At 34.4% G+C, this 24,515-nt stretch overlaps 2 protein-coding genes across 5 annotated transcripts in view; one reads left to right on the forward strand and one right to left on the reverse strand.

The window, feature by feature from the left end:
- LOC138693158 (lachesin-like) overlaps window positions 1-24,515 on the reverse strand; it is a 1,789,721-nt gene that overhangs the window by 299,590 nt on the left and 1,465,616 nt on the right. The window lies entirely within an intron of this gene.
- Window positions 13,567-24,515, forward strand: part of LOC138692691 (UDP-glucosyltransferase 2-like) — a 38,521-nt gene continuing 27,572 nt past the window's right edge. The window contains exon 1 of the mRNA XM_069815819.1: window positions 13,567-13,718. The gene's annotated coding sequence lies outside the window, so the exon portion shown is untranslated. The remainder of the gene's footprint in view (window positions 13,719-24,515) is intronic.

The following is a 24,515-nucleotide window of genomic DNA, read 5'->3' on the forward strand; positions in this document are numbered from 1 at the left end:
GCTTTTAAAACAGACGATTTATGAAGGTTCTATTCTCGCTTCGAAATTCAAAGAATACTAATTAATTGTTAATCGATAAGAATAGTTTAATTCACATGTATAAGGAAGATGTGTAGATTTTAAAAATGCGTGTTATAGCAAATCATCCTGTAAGGACGTTATACAAATTAATTCATTCATTCATTTATTTTATTCCATAAATCTTACATGAGCAATGAAGCTTTAAGATGTGGAACATGTCAACATTTTACAATATTACAATTACAATTTTTACAAATTTTTATAGTTTTACAATTTAGTAATTTTATACAATTTTTACAAATTTTTTTACATTTTTTACATTTTGGCGAGATGTAATGAGATGAGATGAGGTCCGAGGATTCGCCAAAATATTACCCGGCATTTGCCTTTTCGGTGGGGGAAACCTCGGAAAAACCCAACCAGGTAATCAAATCAAAGGGGGTAATCATATCAAAGGGGTTGATGCCAAGGACTCGCCATAGACCATCCGGCTTCAGTCCCACGGCTGGGGAAAACCTCCGAAGAAACCAAAGTCCAAAGGGGGATCCAACCCAAGCCCGAACGCAGCTCCGGATCAGCAGCCCAGCGAGTCTGCCGACTGAGCTACATCGATTGGTCTACTAAAAGTATACAATACATAGCCAATCAGATTATTAAATTTACAAACGCAAACGATCATTCATAAGTTGAGCTATATTATAATACAAAACAATTTAATTAAATTTAAGGCATAAACAATTCAACAGAAATTGATAGGAATTTCCCTAATCCCTGTCACTTTTTCATCTTTTCCTCTGTAGTATCCATTCGTGGAAGGCTTTTAAAACAGACGATTTATGAAGGTTCCATTCTCGCTTCGAAATTCAACGAATACTAATTAATTGTTAATCAATAAGAATAGTTTAATTCGCATGTATAAGGAAGATGTGTAGATTTTTAAAATGCGTCATCAGTCCAAGTTCTATCTCAAGGATTAAGTCCTTGATACGAACAACTTGTTAATTGCGTGTCGTTTCATTTATAAGCGTGGGAATGCAGGTGGCCTAGACGCCCGAAACCTTGGCCTCCAACGAATCATATACATTACATCTATCCATAGTCACTCCAGTGAAAGAACACTGTGATATAAACACATGCACGTAATCTTGAGATCTCTGAATTGACAGTGGCTCTTTTCTTTCTTGTCATGCGAACAAAAGATCTCTATGGTAGGATGACCAGACGTTCTGTTTTAAACAGGAATGTCCCTTTTTCGGCCTGCTATCCCACTTCCTCAAAGAAGTGTAAATGCTGGTCCACAATAAACCGAGAACGGAAACGACACGGGAACGAGAACGGAAATAATGTTAAAATAAATGTATTTAAATGTGAGCATTCACATTTAACGAGAAGCTAGCCGGATTCCGGGAATGTTAAAGTTAATTGTTTATTTTAATTAATTAATTATTTATTTATTTTGCTAATGATTGTGACATAAAATATAATATAAACAGAAAAATTTTAGCTCGTCCCTGAAAGAGTGAAACTCGTGCTCAGGGGCGGATTTCTGAATTGAAATGAAGAAATATATAATACAATTTGTCTTATGTCTACTACACAATAAGAATATATAAATTTAAATTTAAAATTCTTCATTATTTATAAAATCCATACATAACTTTTAAATTTAATACTAGAACTATTAGAATTGACAAGATTAGGATATTTAAATATAAATTTGTTATATATTCTTGGGCCTAAATTACTATTATGATTAAATACTGTAGCAGTGTTGCATGTTGGTTCAAACAATCTTAAAGAATTTATACTTATTGTTTCATAACTATGAGAATACAATTCAAAATTATTTCGATTTTTATCTAGTATGAATTTTATTAATACAATATAATAAATCTGTCTTATTTTAAGAACATTAAAGTCTAAAAACAATTTTTGAGATGGAAAATCAATAGGTTTATGAAGACATATTTTAATTATTTTTTTCTGTAATAAATAAAGTGGATTGAAATTGGATTTAAATAAGCTACTCCATCCTATAATTCCATACATAATTACCGATTGAAATAATGTTAAGTATATTATGCGTTATAAACTTGTTGACAAGTAATTGCTCAATAAAACAAAATAATATATTATTTTACGTAACTTATTACAAAGGCAATTAATGTGTTGGTTCCATTTTAAATGATTGTCGAAAATTATGCCTAAATACTTAGCTTCAGAGGACTCCTTAATAATCAGACATTTACACTGTATAAGACAACAATCAGATTTATGTAATTTAATACTTAATTGTGAATGCACACATTTAAATACACTTTAACAATATTTCCGTTCTCGTTCTCGTTGTCACTTCCGTTCTCGGTTTATTGTGGACCAGCTTTAATAGGGAAGCCAAATATTCCAATTTTTTCAATGGTTTCCATCTTCCTATTCGTCTCAAAAATAATTTCTATTCGGAATCTTGTTATCCCGAAACTTCTTCAATACATTAAAAAAAAAAAATGTTATGTTTTATTTAACGACGCTCGCAACTGCCGATGTTATATCAGCGTCACCGGTGTGCCGGAATTTTATCCCGTAGGAGTTCTTTTACATGCCAGTAAATCTACTGACATGAGCCTGTCGCATTTAAGCACACTTAAATGTCATCGACTTGGCCCGGGATCGAACCCGCAACCTCGGACATAGAAGGCCAGCGCTATACCAACTCCGCCAACCAGGCTAACTATATTCAAAGGCATTCAAAAAATAATATCCCTAGTGAGTTTTTCGTTACCTCGGGCAGATAGATAAACAGTTTTTATATTTTCCACCAGGTGGCAACTACTTTATAAATTCTTTCCCAAAATGAAAGTCCCAAGATCTTGAAAGACTTTTTCAACAATCCACAGTCTATTCTTTGGAGTCATACATAGCAAACTTAAACAGTGCATTAATGCCATTAAAAAGATGGAAGAAGAATACGTTTATGTCAGTGAAGTAGCAGAATAACTAAGACTGTTGAAGAAAAGGTTTTAAATATAAAGGAGCAACCATTTCTAATATTTGTTGTTCTAGAAATAAGTACCCCAACTGGTGGAAGACAGTGTCCTCAAAGAAGCCGTTTTTTTTTCGATATTGTGAACAATATAATTTTTGTACCTTCTTGGAATACATGGAAATCTGGTCCAAATCTTTTGAAGAACTACATAATAAGAACTAATGAATACTGCTAAATTATAGATATGCATTTTGGTGTGATGTTGAAAAGTGTCTCCAAAATATTCTGAAAATTAACACAAATACATATGAAGTGACATGAGGAGCTTTTGTTCAGTTAAGTGAATATACAATGCTGGAACAAAACGTGGTGTGAATACTAATGAGAGGTGGACTGAAGATTTCAACTACTGAAAAATGAAGATTTTAGTTTTAAGACTTTGATTTTATGGATACCGGAATCAATGCATCATCAGAAATGGAGTTTTCATTCTGTTTGATATAAGTGGGATAAATTTTCTTTTCATAGAATAAAAGACATACTAATAACTAAATTTCATTTTCAGTACATTTTTATGAGAACTTCTACACCTATAGAAAGATCAAAACTGTTGGAGGAAATTCAATCCTAAAAAATATAACATTTACGATTGTGGTAATTGTTCCGATCTTGAACAATGTTGAAAGCTACTGTAAACAATCTAAATTGAGTTTAATGAACTGAACACTTACTGCAGACTGGTGCGAAATATAGTCATCACTAGACCTGTAATTTTGGGACCGATAGGATGCGTTACGGTGGTTTCAAGTTTACTGTCCGTTCACCAGTCAGAACTCTAGCATGCATAAACAGTGTAGCCTACCTGCTGAATACTTCGCTCGCCAGTCAGTACAGTAGCATGCGTAAACAGTGTATCTATTGAATAATAATGCCAACGGTTAAAGGTTCTTAGGAGCATATTTTTGTAGCGGAATTTGGTGAGTGTTTTGAAGTGAATGACGAGAGCATTACATGTAAATTATGTAATACAAATATACGAAGTGACAAGCGATATTATATACAGAAATATTATAGCACAAAAAAGAAAGGCGGAAACTTAAGCCCAAGAATAATACAATTCTAGATAATTCTTCTGCACATAGCGAAATGTACGTAAAAATATATCTTTGTAATGCTATATAGCATATATTTACTTTTAGAGAAGTACAAATTTGTTTATGTGAACCTTGTTATTCAAGTCAATGTGCTCGTACTAGCTCACGTCCCTAGCCTATGTACCATGCTGCAGTCAAATTGTATAATCGGTCCCCAACATTACAAACCTAGTCATTTACTTACTCACAAATGGCTCTTAAGGAAACCGGAGGTTCATTGCGCCCTCACATAAGCCCGCCATATCATGAGCAAGATTAGTCCAGTCTCTACCACATCCCACCTCCCTCAAATCCATTTTTATATTATCCTCCCATCTACGTCTCGGCCTCCCCAAAGATCTTCCTCCCTGAAGCCTCCCAACTAACACTCCATATGCATTTCTGGATTCTCCCACACGTGCTACATGCTCTGCCCATCTCAAGGATTTGGATTTAATATGTCAGGTGAAGAATACACTGCGTTGAGTAACTTTCTCCATTCTCCTCTATTTTCATCCCTCTTCGCCCCAAATATTTTCCTGACCATATTATTCTCGAACACTCTTAGCCTCTGTTCCTCTCTCAAAGTGAGAGTCCAAGTTTCACAACCATACAGACCAAGCGGTAATGTAACTGTTTTCATTACAATGAATATATCTAGGTAAAATGTATAAAAGATCAGCTTGCAAACAGTGTCCCTTTTTATTTTGTAAATCTAGTCAGCATATTCTATGGTTTAAATGACTTTATTCTTTCACTGGGCAGAGTATAGCTGAAAAAACCGCAACGACTGTCACGGAACATAGTATGGCACTTATGAGACGAATTTTAATGGTAGGCCTACTCATCCCAACGATACTCATCATATGTAAGCACCTTAAGATATATTAGCAATTAAAATTCTGACAGTGTCCACTTAGTCTTTTATGTTGCCTAAACAGGTTGCAATGAGAATTCTTACTGATGATGCCATAGTCTGGATTTAACCACTCAAAAGTTTATCACCTCTCCCGCATATTTCGCACAGATAGCCAAGAAGCTAGAAGCTAGGCGCTAGAGCATAGATTTTCAGCCGTTTACTGGGATTCAAATTCAGATTAAACGAACTGGCATTTTCCGTTGTAAATTAAGGAATGAGATAGATTCCTTTTCCTTTACCACTTTGAAAATTAGAAGTTATTTTTTAACACAGAAGTAAAACACAATGAACATTACATACTACATCTAAGTTTCGCATTTTCATTGTGACACACCTCAATTATATTATGCTTCGATTTTGAATAAGATGATGATGATGATGATGAAAAACTAATCTCAACTATCATCTCTGGGTTCGATAATTGTGACAGCTCATTTGCTATTTTATGCAATCTCTCTAAAGCATTCGATTGTGTATCAAATGAAACATTAATTGAGGACCGTTTTTAAAAAACTTGCTAACTGCAAAATTTTCAAAATTGAGATTTTGGTGGATTAGTTAACATAAGACAGGCCTCTACATGATGTTAAAGGCTTCTTAGGAAAATCTTATAATTTCCTTCACAGTAGTGTGTCAAAGTGTGATCGTTTTTTCAAAACTTGCTTTCTGCTATGTGAGAGCTATAGCAAAACTTGCAGTTATTTCAGTTTTTGTGTTTCCTATAAAATTTAGTTTTACAGTTAGCAAGTTTTGCAAAAACGGTCCTCAATTTTAAAGGTCTATTGTTACTGTGTTAGAGGAAAAGAACTGGATTTGTTTAGATCTTATTTATCAAACCGTACGTAACATGTATCTCTAAATGGCGTTTATCCCAATTTAGTCAATGTTGAATGTGGAGTTCCTCAAGGTTCCATTTAGGGATCATTCCTATTCTTGATTATGGTGATAATGAGTACGACGACGATGATAATGGTGATGATTACATCTCGGATATTGTCCTGTTTGCCTATTTTATTCTTATGTACATATGTTAGATACACTAATCCAAAATCCATGTTATAATATTTAAAAGCGGCTATCCAAATTTTATAATGCCTACTAATGCTAAGGATATTAGCCTATTTTAGAAACAGAAAGCTATTAGCATCTACTTAAAAATTGTATGTTAGTTATTCCGTCCTCTACAATTTTCTCTTCAGCATAGTGTTCAGACTTAAATTTATTGTTTTGTTACCAATATAATTCCATTATTGAGGCAGCATTCTTGAAAATGTGCGCGCTCGTAACATAAATTGTCTAATAGGCCTATTGTATCGAGATAAACAGGTTAGGTTAGTGGCTTTCTTTCCAGTTTTGTACTATTATTCGAAGCACATTATCACTTTCAATTTTCTGTTCGACATATGTTAACAACCTCCATAAATTCGAAGGAAAAACGTTCAAGAAATGTGTTAATAGATTGAATTGGTAGCGACTAAAGTTTGACGAAAAACTGAAGGACAATTTTCTGTCAATACTTGTAAATACAGGTAAGTTGAACTATAAGTTCCTGTTTTTAAATTTCTGACAAGTTTTGAAGCATGAAACCGCGAAACAATTGCATCATATGGAGACAGAAGACTTCATTAATGAAAATCCCCCCCCCCGGACATTCTACAATAAAAACACGTTTTGAGTTCTTTCTCAGTTTGAAAATTAGGTATTTTTCTAGAAAAACGGAGCCATAAATTTCATTATTTTACTTCGACTATGGTAGTTCCACACCTTTTAGCGCTTAAAATTTCAATTATAACAAAGGGAATTCAAAACTATCCATTTTCGGTCCAAAGAAACTAACTTTCATAAAAAATAGTAAGTAAATAGAAAATTGTAATTATTTTTGGCATTATATTGTTATTGATATATAAACGTTAAAGCACGAAATTAAAATTATAAACAAGTTGACACCTCAGTAACACACTATTCAGTTGGGTCATCATCACTGTCCCATAACTCACTCCCAGATTACTGGGATGCTGGGTGATTTTGTTTAATACTGAATCTCGAAGTGCGTTAAACACTTTGTTAGGAAAAGGAGAATAGGAATTTAGCGAGTTCCATTTTTCAACTTAAGACCTCGCACTACCTGTGAGGGATTTTCTCAATGCGCGACCAATAATTACGCTAGGGTTTTTGTGTCAATTCCTACAATATCTGTTACGGAGTGTCGTTTTTTGCATACTGCCATTATTGTGGATTCAGTTGTTCAATTCACAAGTGTTCAATGCAGTGTCGCACAAATTTGTTTTTACTTCATAGTGAGCTTCAATCTGTGAGTAAATTATTCAAGTGAGTGACAATGAGGCAAGGAAAAAAACTTTTTGAATTAGCTCTCCAATTATACCAATGTAAGTTTTTATATTTCATAATAAGCATTGCTATTTTGCTGGCTCGTTTCAGGAATAGAGTAAATTCCTAATTCAGACATACATTTATGATCGTGTCACGCGCTATTATCAACTTTATTATAGATTCTCAAAGGACAATAGAACTGAGGTTTTACAATAAAAAAGTATGCAAAATACCATTTTTTTTTCGTTTTTTTTTGTACGGAAATATTTTTAAGATCTTAGAAAGTGATAGCAAGCGGTTTTTTGCATTTACGTCTTCTTTGAGCTCCAAGAGTGAATTTATATTGGCCTGCTCCATAAGTCATATGATACTCCCTTTTCATAAATTTGCCCTTTTCTTGGATAATACACTTTTGATGTTCAGAATGGCCCATGCGCATGCAGTTTTCACCAAACTGAATGAAAATATTCGTACGTGTCCATAGATATATTATATGAGATCTAACTTTGAGACATTTTAAGTATGTTCAAAATTGGGAGCTAAAAATTATTTTGTAAATAAAAAATATTAATAAATAAAAACCTGATTGTAAAAAATTTATTGTGCCAAAACTAAACTAGTTACTATGAATTTCCCACCGTTAAAATATTTCCCGTCCGTCTGGGTCCAGACGGGACATTTTGATTATATTACTAATTGGCATAATTAAAATAAAATTAACTTCGAAACTAGCTGTCCAATTGTGCTCAAAATTTCCACATACCTTGTTCTTAAAATATCTAACAAACAGTTAAAAGAATTAGTCAGTCCTAGTGTCTCTAAATGATATAAACGTCGTTAGAGCAGCAATCCCAAATTTTAATATAAATATGAGCAAAGCAAAAAATAATATACGATTAAGCATAAGACTACATTTATTCACACACACACAAACACAAGTAGGCCTAACATTAGGTACTTATATTAAAATCATTTAAGAAAACTGTTTTAAATCGTATATATTCACTCCACTGCTCAGATAACCCTGACAGATTCGACCTCGCTGATTATGTGCTCTCGAGATATCCAGTGTTTGCATAGTGAGAATTGGCAGAAGTGGATCTGGGACGTCACAGGGCATGGAGAAGGAAATCACTGACATCAATATAAGCAAAAGCTTAAACTGGACGATATGTATAAGAACTGAGAAGCACTGAAAGACTAATTGTAAGAATATAAATATTCAAAATAGTTAACGATAGTAAAAAGTTATTATTATTATTATTATTATTATTATTATCATTGTTATTATTATTATTATTATTATTATTATTATTATTATTATTATTATTATTATTATTATTATTGACTAAGATACTGATTTCAATAATTATCAAAGTCTATTTTAAAGATACCTAGAACTATTGAAGATGTGATAAACGTCTCCACAGATTACCATTTATAGTATTTATGTTGCAAACAAGAGAGCTTTTGAATTTCTGAATCGAAAATAACTTTAATGATATTGTAATGTCTTGTCGAATCCTTTTGTTCTATAAGCCAATGAAAATTGAATAATGTGAATAGTAGAAAACTAACGATATAAGGTCCACAACTACGATTCCTAAAATTAAATGTAGGTTACACTTAAAAAACGCAAAAAACGAAGTACTTCGGAAAAACCTTTTATGTTTTAAATGTCAATAATAATGAAATAAAATACAGAGACACGACCGTTTCAAATTAGCTCATCAGAATATTAGTACATGACTGACAGCATCAAGAGCTTTGGAACAACGGAAGAAACAATGGACTGACAAAAAAGATTTACAAAGGTGATGAAACTGGATTAATTTACACTAGACTATGCGGATTGGTAACAAGATAATGATTATAATGAAATCTCAATTGAATTAGTCAGGTTTTATTCCTATTCGTTGTTTTGGAAATGCTAAACTATAGTACGATTACTACACAGAGTGGTTTACAAGCAAGCGTAAATATTAAAGAGGTGCAGCAGTGAGTTCAAAACGTTTTCCTACCCGTACATTGTTAGATTTGAAAAGGGGGGGGACCCGGGGAATTTCTCCCTTCTGGATTTTTTTCCCCAACTTCTGCATTCCTGTGTTCATTCCCAACAGGGAAAAGAAAATTCCCCTCTCTATTATGTTTTAATATCGACCTGAATAGTGATATTTTCCCTGAAATTCCATTTACGAAAACTTGGAATGGAATGAAATGAAAGAGGGGCAGTATGGCCCAGCACTGCGACCTGTAACGATCTACTGCGCTAACCCTGAAGTTACGCGCATTCCCAAACCCACACCGACTGACTACACTAAGGCTCGCTGCATACCCAGGTTTCAAACAGGCAACCCCCCTCGTCCCCAGGCCAGCCCCCTCCGTGCGTCGCCAGCCGGCGATCGGGTACTGGTATGGAATGATGACTTAGTGGAAAAACGGTGACGGTATGATGTAAATGCCTAATATGGGGAAAACGGGAGAACCCCGAGAAAAAAAAAACAACTACGACCTTGTACGCCACAAGTGTCACTATGGATTTTTCAATGAAAAATTTCAGGCCTGACTAGGATTCGAACTGGAGTCGTCTGCGTGACAGACCGACTATTCAGCTACCCCAGGGGATATCTGAAAAATTACTTTTATTTTCTGTGCGGAGTCAAAAGATTTTTCTCCTCCGGAGTGAATTTGCTATAGTGAAGTTCTTCTAAACATCGTTTTCAAATATCATCTGAATTTCAATATTTTTAAAACGAATTTATTCTTTAATATCAGAATAGTACTATTTTAAAACATTTTGGAATGTGTCTTTTTTTTTTTTTTTTTTTTTTTTTTTTTTTTTTTAGAACTATGCCAGAAATATTATAAGTTTGTTATTTTCATAAACTTTTGTTGCTATTGTTGTTTCATTAATACCAGTTTGTAGTTAGTGATTAGTGAATTATCTAGTACAGTGGTATTAAACCTATGGTACACGTACCCCCAAGAGTACGCGGAGTTGTCTCAAGGAGTACGCATCCTAGGGCCGTATTCATAGACATTTTTAGCGCGGGCTTTCGGCGGATGATCAGCGTTTTTCGTATTCATAAACCAGTGTTAGCGATAGGATATGATTTGAATTCTGTACAAGTAACCAGTGGATAGCCGGGGCTAGCTTAGTACGCTCGTAGCGCGTGCTGCGAAATGTCTATGAATAGCACCCCTAATGACTAAGTATGTAAAAATGCTGACATTTTTATTTCATCATACTTGTTGATCATAATTCAAATTGTGGCTTATTTAGCGACGCTCGAAACTGCCGAGATTATATCAGCGTCGCCGGTGTGCTGGAATTTTGTCACGATGCTACTTACAATAGTTATCCAGTAAGAGATTTTTAAACATTTGGGACAAAACTTTTTTTTTAACTATTAACTTTCCACCAATATGAGGTTCTAGTTTTCTGTTACATATAACATGAGCTATTCGCTCTGGAAATCTGCAAGACTATTTCACTTCCACTCTGTATATGCTATTTCATACTTATAAGAAGTGGAGGTATGAGTCAACTGAATATATTAATAAATTAAAGCTCTATAAAACGTTGGAACAGACAGTGTATAGCGTAAAGCAGAGTAATGACTGCCTGTAAGTTGTGCTGAACACTGGACAAATTCCAATAATGACACGAAGAATATGAAATAAGATTAAATGTTAAGATAAAAATATTTAATGTGAAATAATGAAATTAATGCCTATGACACCAATAACATAATTCACTGAACACCATCAAGGCAAAATAATAAACCCATAAAGGCACGGACAAGTGAAAAGTCTGAAAGATAGCCTACATAGCTCTCCGCACAAAACAGCCACAATTATGACCATAAGAGTAAAGTGGACATCAATAACTTTTTCTGGAAGTGGAACAGCCTGATTGAGCCACAGGCGTGATGTAAGCCAATGGGAATCATGTTTTGAGGCTATTCTCAGGTGTGCTTGGTGATTTGATTTTTTTCGAGGTTTTCCCCATGGCTAATGTGGGGTAATCTTATGGCGAAATCTGGGACTCTTCTCGCTATCAACAACTAAATAGATCAGCCGTGGCGAAAATGTGATCATGCGTCGAGCCACGTGTAACCTGCAACGTACATAGCACTTATGGAGGGAGGCGTACACCAGACGAGAAACTATCTGACTTATTATTAACGGCTTTTCATTTTCCTTAAATCAAGCACTTAAATATACTTTTATACAGTATAAGGTTACAAACTAATATTTAGTACGTAAAACGAAGAAAGAAATGAATAAGAAAACATAGGACACATTATCACAACCAGTGGCGTATACTGGTTAAAGGGTTTGGGCTACCGCTGACCCTATTATTACACAAAATATATCTAACAATTACTTTAATTTTAATTACTATGGTAAAACTAATAATACAAAATTATTACATTATGTTATATTATAAACTTTTTCTTTTGTAATTTCCTTGGGCTACCGCCGGTAGCCCCGGTAGCCCGCAAAATACGCCCCTGATCACAACTTATTAACTGTCTTCAGAATGTGAGTTTCAATATCAGAAATTATGTCACTTACTGCCAGTTGTAGTTGATCACGAAGGTATTTGTCTGTCAGTCGTGATTTAAATTTGGTTCTTACTATTTTCATTGTTGAAAATAATTTTTTACAAACGTAAGTTGTAGCGAACATGGCTTCAACAGAGCAAGGAAAGAACGAAGCTTCTGATATTTATTTTTTGGCAAAGATTTGAAAAGTTGAACATTTGTCAAGTCCTGACATCTAGCTTTCATTTAATATCACATTGTAAATCTGTGAGTTCAAATTGAAGATCTAACCGCATCATTCGTATATCTACTGAAAAAGAATCGACGTACAGAGATAATAATAATAATAATAATAATAATAATAATAATAATAATAATAATAATGACACTTAGCCTAGCCTTTTAATGTTACATGAGTGACATGTAGTATAATGCCGTTTTATGTTATACAATCGTTTTCCTCGTAATACTTGTGAACAAATCATACATTTAACATTCTCATCATATTGGCACCAAAAAAATGCGTCCTCCCATCCTACTTGAAACTTTCGTTTTTGTAGAGGTACATGGTTTCGAGAGAGACATTGCGACGATACGCCACTCGCAGGTCAGAGACAAATACAAATGGAATGGAGTTTGACTCCAGTGAGTGAGAGGGTGGGGGTTGGGGGAGTTAGGAGGCAAGAGAAATGCACAGCTGTCATTTCGAGCCACAATGTGCTCGCGAGTCACATTTTCGCCACGGCTGAAATAGATCCTACATTACATTGGAGTTGATATTATGTGTTTGTGTGTGTGTGTGTGTCCAATGCCTACCCACTTCACTTACGTGATTCGGGTTCTGCATATTGCGAATAGTAGAGATGAACAAATATAACTGCACTCTCGTTTGCTGCGTTCTTTGCACTTGTCTTTCGAATCTCGTCTCGTAACTCTCATGTGCTTCGAATTTTGCCCCTCATTCATTAACTATTGTGAATGCTCACATTTAAATACATTTATTTTAATATTATTTCCGTTCTCGTTTCCGTTCCCGGTTTATTGTGAACCAGCCTTTATTCGTAAAATTACCTGTAAATAAACGATTTAACGAGAAAGCAAAGACATGTAGTAGAAAGAATGAAAGAAACACAGATTTTCGGAGCTGTCGACCTGGTTGGCGAGTTGGTATAGCGCTGGCCTTCTATGCCCAAGGTTGCGGGTTCGATCCCGGACCAGGTCGATGGCATTTAAGTGTGCTTAAATGCGACAGGCTCGTGTCAATAGATTTACTGGCATGTAAAAGAACTTCTGCGGGACAAAATTCCGGCACATCCGGCTACGCTGATATAACCTCTGCAGTTGCGAGCGTCGTTAAATAAAACATAACATTTTTCGGAGCTGGTCGATTGATCTTAGCTCTGTGACGACTTTTTGAACACACTGTACATCTCAATGCCTTTAAAAATATATATTACACCGATTAGTTTCTCTGCAAAGTATGTCGTTTCTTTACCTTCACTGTCACTGGATCACGTAAAAGTCCGTTATGTAACCAGCTAATGTTGTTCAATTGGAAATGCGTGTGGATTCGTGCTCAAATAGTGACAGTTGGCAATTCTAGCCCTAATGATCCTTTAGGCCAATGAATAATTCCCCGCAAGTCACTGCAGTGGCGAAGTTACGTAAAGACACGCTATGACCATCCTCACAAGCTGCAGGGAAGGACACAGCGCTGTAGTGATGCTTGGGCTCTCGGAGGCATAACCACTCAGCTGCCAGTCACAGCTCAAGTTGCCAAGGTAACGCATCGTATACAATTTCAAGTAGTAGAATAAGTTCAATAAATCCTAGTGCTGTTTTCCGCGTGTGAAAATGTGTTTCAATTTCTACTGTAGAGTGTTATTGTGATTTTAATATAGAAATAATTACACTGGTCAACTGTGATTTTGTTAAATTAAAAATTTCTGCTGTTTCTTATGGAATTTCATCTGCTGATTCCAAAAATGAAGTCAGAATTTTTCTACCACCCACCATTTTTTTAATTTTACAAAAACTGATCTATTTTTATTGTTATATACGCTCCATAACATGCTAATCCAAAGAAAATATTTCAAATATTTCATTTCATTGCTTTAACAACTGACCTATAAATTTAGACCATTGTTGCTTGTGAAGTCAGAATTATTATAATAAGGATTTTATTCCTCGTAAGACTGAGAGAGTTAGTATTAATTCTCAGTTGAGTTGGCACTTACATTCATGAAACAACTTTCATAATCCGTGTTTTCTTGTCCTAATTTTAAGTGTGGCAAAAGTATCTTATGTAGTGAAATACTGTGTAAATCACATAAACAATTTTTTTTACGTTTGTTGTCAGTTAACTCTGAAAGAATACACAGGCGAATTTTTATTACACTAGTTAAAAGAGCTCACGAGTGTTATTTTTATTGCAAAATAGTTGAGGACAGGTACTGGGCACCTGAAACTGAAGTGCTCCATATAATTCTATTAGTAATTAGCTAAAAGATTCCTCATAAGCCATTTCCAGTTCCAATGTTATGCCGGGAACCTAAGTATCATCCAATAGACTGTTACTTTCTAGGAACCACAGATCAGAAAATTCCAGAGAATGAGGGGAGCGTTTTTACCAGGATTTTTTTTAATAGAAAGGCGCTACCGGGAGAAATGGAGCCCAGATATTCTGGCAGACCACTGATGGACACTCAAAAGAGATATTTCTCAAGCCAACTATAGCTTAAAATCTATTTCACACACATTTTAAGTAATTAAATATGATTTTAGGTAAAATGTTACAAGGTATCAATACTAGAAAAGTTTCAAATACATTTTATATAATTATTCAAAAACCCTGAGTGATAGAAAATTTTTGAAAACAGATTTGAAATCAGGACTATAAGAATTACTCGTTCTTTATCTTTTAACAAAAAAATATGTTTAATTTTGTTAACCAGTGTTATTATGTAGTAAAATAATATCTGAAGAAATTCATACTGTAGTCTATGCGGTCAGTTTCGCCAAAATAAAAATAAAGCGGCGTTATGAAGATGAAAAATAATTCCTCATTCTAGAATGATAATTGAGTTATTTCCATATAATTCAGTGTTTCATCATGGTACCAGTAACTTTCCATTCTGTTTTTTTTATCTGTTGCTTGCGAGATATAATTTAGGAAATTAAATTTGAAATGAAATTATTTATTTATGAGTTCAAAAAGAAGTTAAAATCGAGTGAGGCGAGGAGGGAAATACTCGTTTCAAACTCCATGGTCGGAAATCTAACTGGGGATTTTCAGTGTTTACCTCAGTCACAAAGGCAAATGCCGGATTACGAATTTACATACCATGATTCATCACCAATAACATAAACAGTTATGTCGAGAACTACTTTCGCGAGATGCTGAGAGCGTATATCTGTGAAAATACCCACATGGATTTCATCAACATCACGAGGTTTTTTATTTCCTCTGTGGTCCAATATTTTAAACGATTAAGTAATATTCACTCCATTTTGTACGTAATGTATATCCAGTAAGTATTGCATGTACTTCGAGTTTGCATTAACATTTCTGATTTGTGTGGAATTTCGTAATATTCTGATAACTTAACACTGTGTACCCAGCAATTTTAATAAATATCATCTACCTAAGCTTCAGAAACTTCTGTATGCTGGAAATTTTATATTTTTCACTTTATTTCGAATGAACAAAAAAGTTTACTCAAGATTTTTTTACCGACTAGGCCTACATGTTTTCAACATCATTGATATACAAAATTTGTTTCCGGTACGCCGTTTGTCTGTCTGTCTGTTTCGTAGACAAATATTTCTTGTAAAGTCTCAACTTTCTGGTAGGTTTCATTCACGATGCAGCTTACGCAACACAAGAGATATCCGTGAAGTTGGTACTAATGTACGTATAAGTCGTATATAAGCACAAATACAGAATACCGTAATAAATTGATGACCATTTCCAGTAAGAGTCCAAGAGTCGTTTGAACAAAGGCAGACGTAAATATTATTCATTCCAGAAATAAACTACTTGTGGATTTCAACCAAACAATCTAGGAATAAATCTCACACAGATGCAGTGCATGGGGCATTTAAATAAAACTGTGTCTAGCAATGATGAGAAAATGTCAATATATCACAAATAATTATTATTTATTTCAATTAGTTCTATAAATTTATTCAATTTGGTGGTGGTGGTGGGGGTGGTGGTGGTGGTGGTGGTGGTGGTGGTGGTGGTCATGGTGGTAGTGGTGATGGTGAAAAATGTCATTCTTGTTTTCGGTACTTAAAGTAACTAAAGGGAAAATTAAATGTTGTCAACTACAGTCGAATCTTAGCTTCCACATATTAAACATTTCAAATATGTATGGATTTATTACCGTCAGAATTACTTATCAATAATCAAACATTAAATCATTATATTATTACATGAAATGGTACATAATGACCGACGAACGTTTTCGCCATGAATCTGGCATCCTCAGGTCTCATCGAAGCAATGATACATAATGAACACTTATAATTTCTGGTTTAAATATAATCGTTAACAATGTTTGAAAAAGTTAATTAAAATGTATTAATTAAAAGTTAATACATTTTATTATTATACTTATCGGACCCAACATGTCTTTGAAATTATTCCACATATTAGCTCAAGACTCAAAGTTTGTTCAATGCCTTAAGATTTTCATCAGCGTCAGTGAAATATATAGGCCTATTACGAAAAAAACTGGATACCATTTAACAGTAGTATTGATAATACACGTCTCGGCTAAATAATTTTTCCCGATTTAAACAAGTGTTGTTCATGTTTAATGCAATTTGTACAGATGAACACGAACTGATTGCGGATCCACAAACCGACAATATTAAATTGTGTTCTGGCAAGATATGTTCGCTGTTGTAGTTTCATGGATAGCGTGCTACTTTGGAAGGGAACTCTTCACGACTACTTCCGTCCTGTATTCTTTAATGAAATACGGGAACTCCTGTAGATGAAAATTTAACTGTCTAAAATTATAATTAGATTAAGCTACCCTATTCTGGACACTAAATCGCAAACTACCGACATAAAAAGAGAAAACAAAAAAGACTCTTCAGACAATTTTCATCAAATACATAGAAAATTTTGGAATTTCTACATTCCTTGATTTAGCGGTCATAGACGAGGCACCATGTTTGCGCCACATGCAATAGCGCCATAGTGTTGTTGCGCCATTTGCTGTAACACCGCAATGTATTTACGCCACTGAGTCATACAATATATAAATTCAAGAACATTTTTGTTTTAGATTAGTATCACGTTACGATGTTAGGGCACAATTTTCCGTCCCACTTTCCCCGAATACCGATTGGCACACCATTAAACGCATGGTGTGTTTAAAAATTGTGCTCTTATATTTTAATGTCTTAAGACGCGCCATAAAACAATTGAAATGATTTTCTTTAACTAAATGTAGTCATATGAGGGGAATGTTGAAATACGAAACGTACTTCACACAAAAAAGATAAATTTTGCATTCTCTGTATTTTTTATATAATCTGTCAATGTTCAATTACTTGTTCCCTATTTTTCTTCTTTTATGGGCCTGCATGTTCATTCCATTAATTTTCAAATAAGTTTATGTTCGAATATTTTTCAAAACTGGAATTATCTTAAAAATGTTAGGGTGTGAGCTGTAAAACAAGGCGTTGAATTTTCTATGAAACGCCTTACATGTCTTGGTTGTGTGAGTGATTTCAGACGACTGAATGAAGCCTCGTCAGATACATAGTGATCTATAAGATAGTCACTAAACTGAACCGGATTGAATCCTCTCAGTTTAAGTTCCACCTCTTAGTTTCCCTTTAGTGGCCAACCCTCATGCACTGTGTCACAGATGTGTGACACTGGCAAAATGTCCAACACACTTTGTGCAGAGGTGCACTCATTACGAGTGACGAAGTGGCCGGGATCCGACAGAATGAGCGCCGTCTTAAATCATCGGATTCAATCCGGCATCGGAAGTGGAATCCGGTGTCGCTTAGTTGATAAAGCGTCAGCACGTAGAGCCGAAAACCCGGGTTCGAGTCCCGTTGCTGGAGGGAATTTTTCTCCGCTCCACCCATCCTTCCTTCATCATGTTCAATTTTTTATCATGTTGGCTTAATCTCAGTCGTATAAAAACAAAAAAAATCACCTACTTCTTGTGAAGGTAAACAGGACAAAACAAAACAATGCGTAAGCCACTTACTAGCGTGAGACGATTTGTCTTTGAACTCTCTTGCTAGGAAAATACTCTATCAACTTCACAAAAAAAGATAATATATTTATATAGAATATCGTTCGCTCAAACCAATCCCCTTAACATAAAACCGTATTCCTCAATTACAAACAAACAACAAATCTGGAGCAAGCGCATTGCACTCATTATATAAATGTATTGGTAGTGTCTAATGATTTTAGCTAATTGAAGAGCAGACATGGAAAACGGTATAAGTGCCTCTGAGGTCAAATTTTGTTTTTGTCACAGAATGTGATGTAGGCCTATATATAGCAGCGCCAATGTCATAGTAATAGCTCTATGTACCAAACATCCTTCCATATAGTCAAACGGGTGCATTCTAGATTACACTTGATATGTCTCTAGTATAGTCCTGATGAACGATATAAGTGCCACCTAGTGTATGTACTGTGGAGGGTTACTCGCTGTGTTGATCTGAAGTGAATGTAGCGATTTTGTAGCATTTATCATGGATAATAACAGACCACTAACTATAAAAGTATCTAAGGCAAAAAAAGTGTCTAGAAAATATAAAACTACGGCAGCAAGGGAAGCCATACACAACTGCCAAGGGAGAGGGTTTGTAAAGCCATGGTTCCTGATGAGATGCAGGACATTGTAAGGTCGGCCAGAATAAAAAAAAACATTCCAAGTGATTTCAATGAAATCTGAAGACTTCTTGGATGTGGCTTCAGAAGCTGATAGGGCTCTAAATACGTTAACATTGCGCATTACTCAAGTATCGTGGATTCGAGTTGCTTGTGATCATCCAACATTGGTCCTTACCAGGAATAACTTGAGTGATTCTGATCAGTGGAAGACATGTCAGGTTCTAAGAAGAGGACGAACACTGCAGTCTATTACAAATCTGGAGAAGTTTGCTATGCTGACTCCTAAGAACTCTTTAAAGGCAATGCTAGATTTCATGGACACTAAATACCATGGTTTTTATAAGGACCTGTGCCATTAAGAAAAACAAACAGTTTCTCATGCTTACAAATCATATTGTTAGTGTTCTACCTTTTAATATTCACAAATCACTCGACTGTTTGTACCGTTTTCAAGGAAATTATACATGGCACTTATATCGTTGTCAGACTTTGATAATGTGGGAGCCAGTTACACTACATAATATTGTCAGTAATGGGTTGTTTCACAGCTCAATATGTTTGCAGAGAACTTAATTGGATGTTGAGACACTTTATGTTGAAAAAATTAAATAATAATTGCAAGTATATAGTTTTTTGTGTTTTCCCACACTTTGTCATTTTGGCACATAGGCTATACCGTTTTTCTTGTCCAGTCCACAATTCTAAATCACGTTTACATGATATGATTATTTTCCATAATCTTTTCATTTCAGTTCAAACTTATTTAATCTTAAAAGACATACAAACTTCAGTCTGGATTCTGGATCATCCACAGAAGTACCTAACAGATCGTCATTTTATATTCAGATGCTAGACCTCCGCCTCGCGTTTCTCATACTTTCTAATAAAATACGCGTTTATGCATCTACAATTTTACCCTTAAACCAGAAAGATTTCTAAAATTTCGACCTGATAATTAATTTACTCTTAATGTTATATGTTTTGGAGAGCGAGCTTGCAAGCCGTTTAATCCCTTAAAACCTTTAACTAAGCTACAGTAACTACGAAAAAAACATGCTATGGATTTGCGTAAGCGAAGTGTGTGTCCGCATAAGCTTGATTGTAATGAAATTGCATGAAAAGCTGGTAATCGGGGACATCGTCCAATGCTAAAGGACCAACATATGAAAATGTCAATTCGTTGGTAAAAATACTCTCTGCTGTAGTAAAATGTCCAATATTAAAATAAGTCCTAGTAGGCCTACGTAAAATCAAGACTGATTTGTAAAAGGTACACACTTCAGGAGGTTCAATATATTAAAATTAAGTACAGTTCAAGTACCATAAATGTCCATTTGTGGGATTAAATATGATCCAATAACATTTCGAAAAGACAGCTTGCCAAGATAATTCCAGTATGTTTCTATTAGCTCTAAGTATTGTTTTTATATTCACATACAACAAAGATAAGATAAACACATAATTTTCCTTTTACTTTATTCAAGCAAGAGACAGTACAAGCAAGATAATTTTATTTTACTTTATTCAAGTTGGAATAGTCTGCAAGCAAGATAAGATAACTTTATTTTACTTTAAGTTAGTATAGTCTACAAGCAAGATAAGATAAACGGATAATGTTTCTAGTATTACTCCAAATCTGATACATCTGTTCATCAAAATCTAATTTCATGTCATATATTACGTTTCTCAAGCTTCCATGACAATCCAATGACTATACCGCTGAACTCATAATCCTGTTGCCCTGAGTTCGATCCCCGGCGTATTCCCGAATTATGGCTCGTGTTGAGAAATCCTTGGTCCAGGCTACACAGGGGGTTTCTTCGGGTGCTCCGGTTTCCCTATGGCATCCCAACAAATCTCCATCATCTGAAGCCCAACGTTGCGGGTTCGATCCCGGGCCAGGTCGATGGCATTTAAGAGTGCTTAAATGCGACAGGCTCATGTCAGCATATTTACTGGCATGTAAAAGAACTCCTGCGGGACAAAATTCCGGCACATCCGGCGACGCTGATATAACCTCTGCAGTTGCGAGAGTCGTTAAATAAAACATAACATTTAACATTTTCCATCATCTCACAGCGAGTAAAGAGTAGACCAGCCTCCTATGGCGCACCTTAATCTGTACAACTTTGACTTTATATGGATGAATGAGAAACAATCAAGTACCCGCCATTAATTATATATCTGATGAACCGTAAGTAGTATCATTAATTTCGGGGGAGGGGCTGTTCTTTGAAATATTTCAAACAGAGAAGCTTAATACAATTTCGCTCGTTTCTGCTTCCTTTTCGAAATAAACATTTATTGTTTTTTATTAAATATTTCATAGCGTGTTTTGGGAAAGCCATTGATTTAATTCCCAACACGCTCAGTCAGTTTGAGATAGCAACGTACAGTATTATAACAATAAATGATTGAAAAAAAAATGTTGTTCTTTAAATATGCAGAAATTTCATCCAAATAAATGTAACATTTTAAAATTCCTTTCCAGAACGAAAAGTTTTGCTGATACAATATCATGAGAGTTATACCTTTCCTCTGAGGTCTTTGAATCCTCGTACTTCTGTAACTTTTTTTTTTAAATTTCAATGTTATCTAAATTATGATTTGTAAGACATTGAGCATTACAACATTTTCTATTGGGGACACGGCTAATATATGGACGTCTTTATTTAACTTTTGGATTGATGGTGATACTTAAGGCTTTTAGAGAACCAGGAGGTTCATTGCCGCTCTCACATAAGCCTGAGCAAGATTAATCCAGTCTCCACCATCATTTCCATTTTAATATTATCCTCCTATATACGTCTCGGCCTGCCCAAAGGTTTTTCCCCCCCGGCCTCCAAACTAACACACTATATGCATTTCTGGAATCGTCCATGCGGAAAGATGATGACAGTGATGATGATAATAATAATAATAATAATAATAATTATTATTATTATTATTATTATTATTATTATTATTATTATTATTATTATTATTATTATCAGGGAACGGATTTATATGGACTAAAAATATATGAAATATGTAAATATATATGTAGTTATTTTTACCAAAATATGGAATTAAATATGGATTTTTACCAAAATATGGAATTAAATATGGACTTAAAATTATAAAAAAATGACTATGTACGTTAAATATTGGTACATTTTAATCAAACTAAACAAAAAATATAATGGACGTACCTTATCTTCCAATGTAGTTTCAACAAAACACAATTTTTATTGTCTGTTACCATAACAATAGGTTACAAACATTTCTTTCAAGTGCTGAAAAGTGAATCTTCTTCTATTGTCTCTGAGGATAGATTTATACTGACTAAAAGAGCGTTCGACGTCACAAGAAGTAACTGGTACATAATTCAATTTCACAATGTCTGCTGGGGATAAGTCCAAGTTAATCTTCACTGTTGATTCACCACTCATCACAGCAACAACCTTTTGTAGTTCTTCATATCCAGGGTTTTTTGAAAGTACAGTGTCCACCTTAGCTCTTACTGCATCTGCAACTTTACCTCTACCACGATTCAGTTGTTCCACAGTACTATTTATAATTTCAAAACTTTCAGATAGTGAAAGGTGCCTATTTTGGAGACTTTTGAGCGTTTTTATGATGCATGAAAATGTATGCTGAATGTGAGCTAAGTCATTCTTCACACTTATGTCACAGGTAACTGTTTTCGTAATATCAATTGAGACTGCATCTTCAGAGTCCAATGCAAGGAGAACATTGTTAATAGAGTCTATATGTTCGGCATAATATTCAACTGCTTCTAGCCATGTACCCCATCTAGTTAAAATTGGCTTTGGTGGCAATGGAATTTCAGGGTACATTTCTTTCAACACGTTAACTCTACTGGGAGCTTTGAGAAATACTTTTTTCACTGATGAAATCAACAAATCTACTTTAGGGAAATTGTCTCTGACCACTTCTGCCACACGATGAAATGCATGCGCCACACAAGTAAAATGAGTCAATTTAGGATATACAACAGATAATGCTTGTCCAGCTTTGACCATATAAGGGGCAGCATCGCTAATAAAGAATAACACATTATCGTACATAATACCCTTTGGCCACAGGATACCCATAGCTTCGTTGAACAGTTTAACTATAGTTTTGTTATTGCACTTTTCTAGAACATCACAATGTAAAAGAATTCGTTCAGAATATTGTTCACTTAACAAACCGATAACTACATTACCAACAAGTCTACCTTCTTTGTCGGGAGTCTCATCAATGGAAACCCAAATTGAACTATCTTTAATTTCATCTCTTATCTTCTGTATTGTCTCATCGTAGATGGATGGAGCATACGTCTTCCTAAGTGTTGACTCATCCGGGATTGTATGTTGAGTATATTTTTCAAGGAATTCCCTGAAGACCTTATTCTTTAGTTTGTAGAGAGGAATATCAGCAGAGATGAGAGAACGGCACAGGTCGATGTTAAACTCAGATCTTACATTCGATGTTGTTGGTTGTGTTAAAAACAATTGTCTCTGCTTGGAATTTAGTTGTTTGTTGGCCTGATGTTTACTAGTTGTAATGTGTTGTTGCACCAGGAACTTTTGTGTAGATGATACTGCACACTGACACAAATTACAAAATAATATTTTATTGTCAGTTGATAAACCATCTTCTTTAAATTCTGAAATGTAACTTGTTAGTTTTGATTTTAAATTGACTGAATGACGTACTTTTGGCATATTTACCGTCTTTATAGTATGATTTACAAAACTGAACCTATGTGTACTCTGACTGGCATTTAACTGTTGAGCTGCACAACTGAAGTCTGTTAAAAATTTTAAATTAAATTAATACAGTTTTGTAACTTACTTTCCCATTGTTGATAGGACTGCTAATTTTCAAATAACTCTGATGTTAAAGGGATTACTGAACATGTGTTTAAATCTCTATTGTTGAAATGTATTTTTAAAAGTTAATGGAATTTTGTTTTGTTTTATTGTTAAACCTAATATAATATGGACTGTTTTATATGAAATATGGAAAATATATGGAAATTAACGAAAATATGTACTAAACTCTAAAATATGGAAAAATATGGAAAATAAAAGTAGGATTTTTCAACCCTACACATTGTGAAACATAAAGATAATGCAAAATATAAATTATATTAGCTTTATAAGTAAATATGTATTTACATATAAATCCTTTCCCTGATTATTATTATTATTATTATTACTTATTGAGCTCATTTACAAAAAATAAAATTATGTACAATTTATCAATTTATAGGACAATTAGCTCACTCCAGACAAAGCCAAAGCTTCCTTTTCGAAATCATAATTATTCATTAATGTTAGGGGTGGACAAATATTAATAAAATAATTATAACTATAGTTGGGCTAAAATTAGATATATGCCTCAGATCAGATTCTGTATTAGGCCTATATTTAGTTTAAATGAGTGGGGGAGAAATAACATACCTCCTTGTAGAATAATCATGACTATTTCCTTTATATGACGTCATTCCATTTTCGGCCAATGAAGTGTAATGAAATTTTAAATTCCAAGCAATCACAGCCATACATCGCGATAATTTCTGCAGTTGAATTCATCACTATCAATTTAATGCATGGTCGTTCTTTTGTTTAGTCAGTGTCGGCAACTGTTTCTACGTAAATCGATGAACATGAATCCATTGTACTAAATAAAGTGTGGAATCCTA

The sequence above is a fragment of the Periplaneta americana genome, chromosome 17 (genome assembly GCF_040183065.1).
Source record: "Periplaneta americana isolate PAMFEO1 chromosome 17, P.americana_PAMFEO1_priV1, whole genome shotgun sequence".
NCBI lineage: Eukaryota > Metazoa > Arthropoda > Insecta > Blattodea > Blattidae > Periplaneta > Periplaneta americana.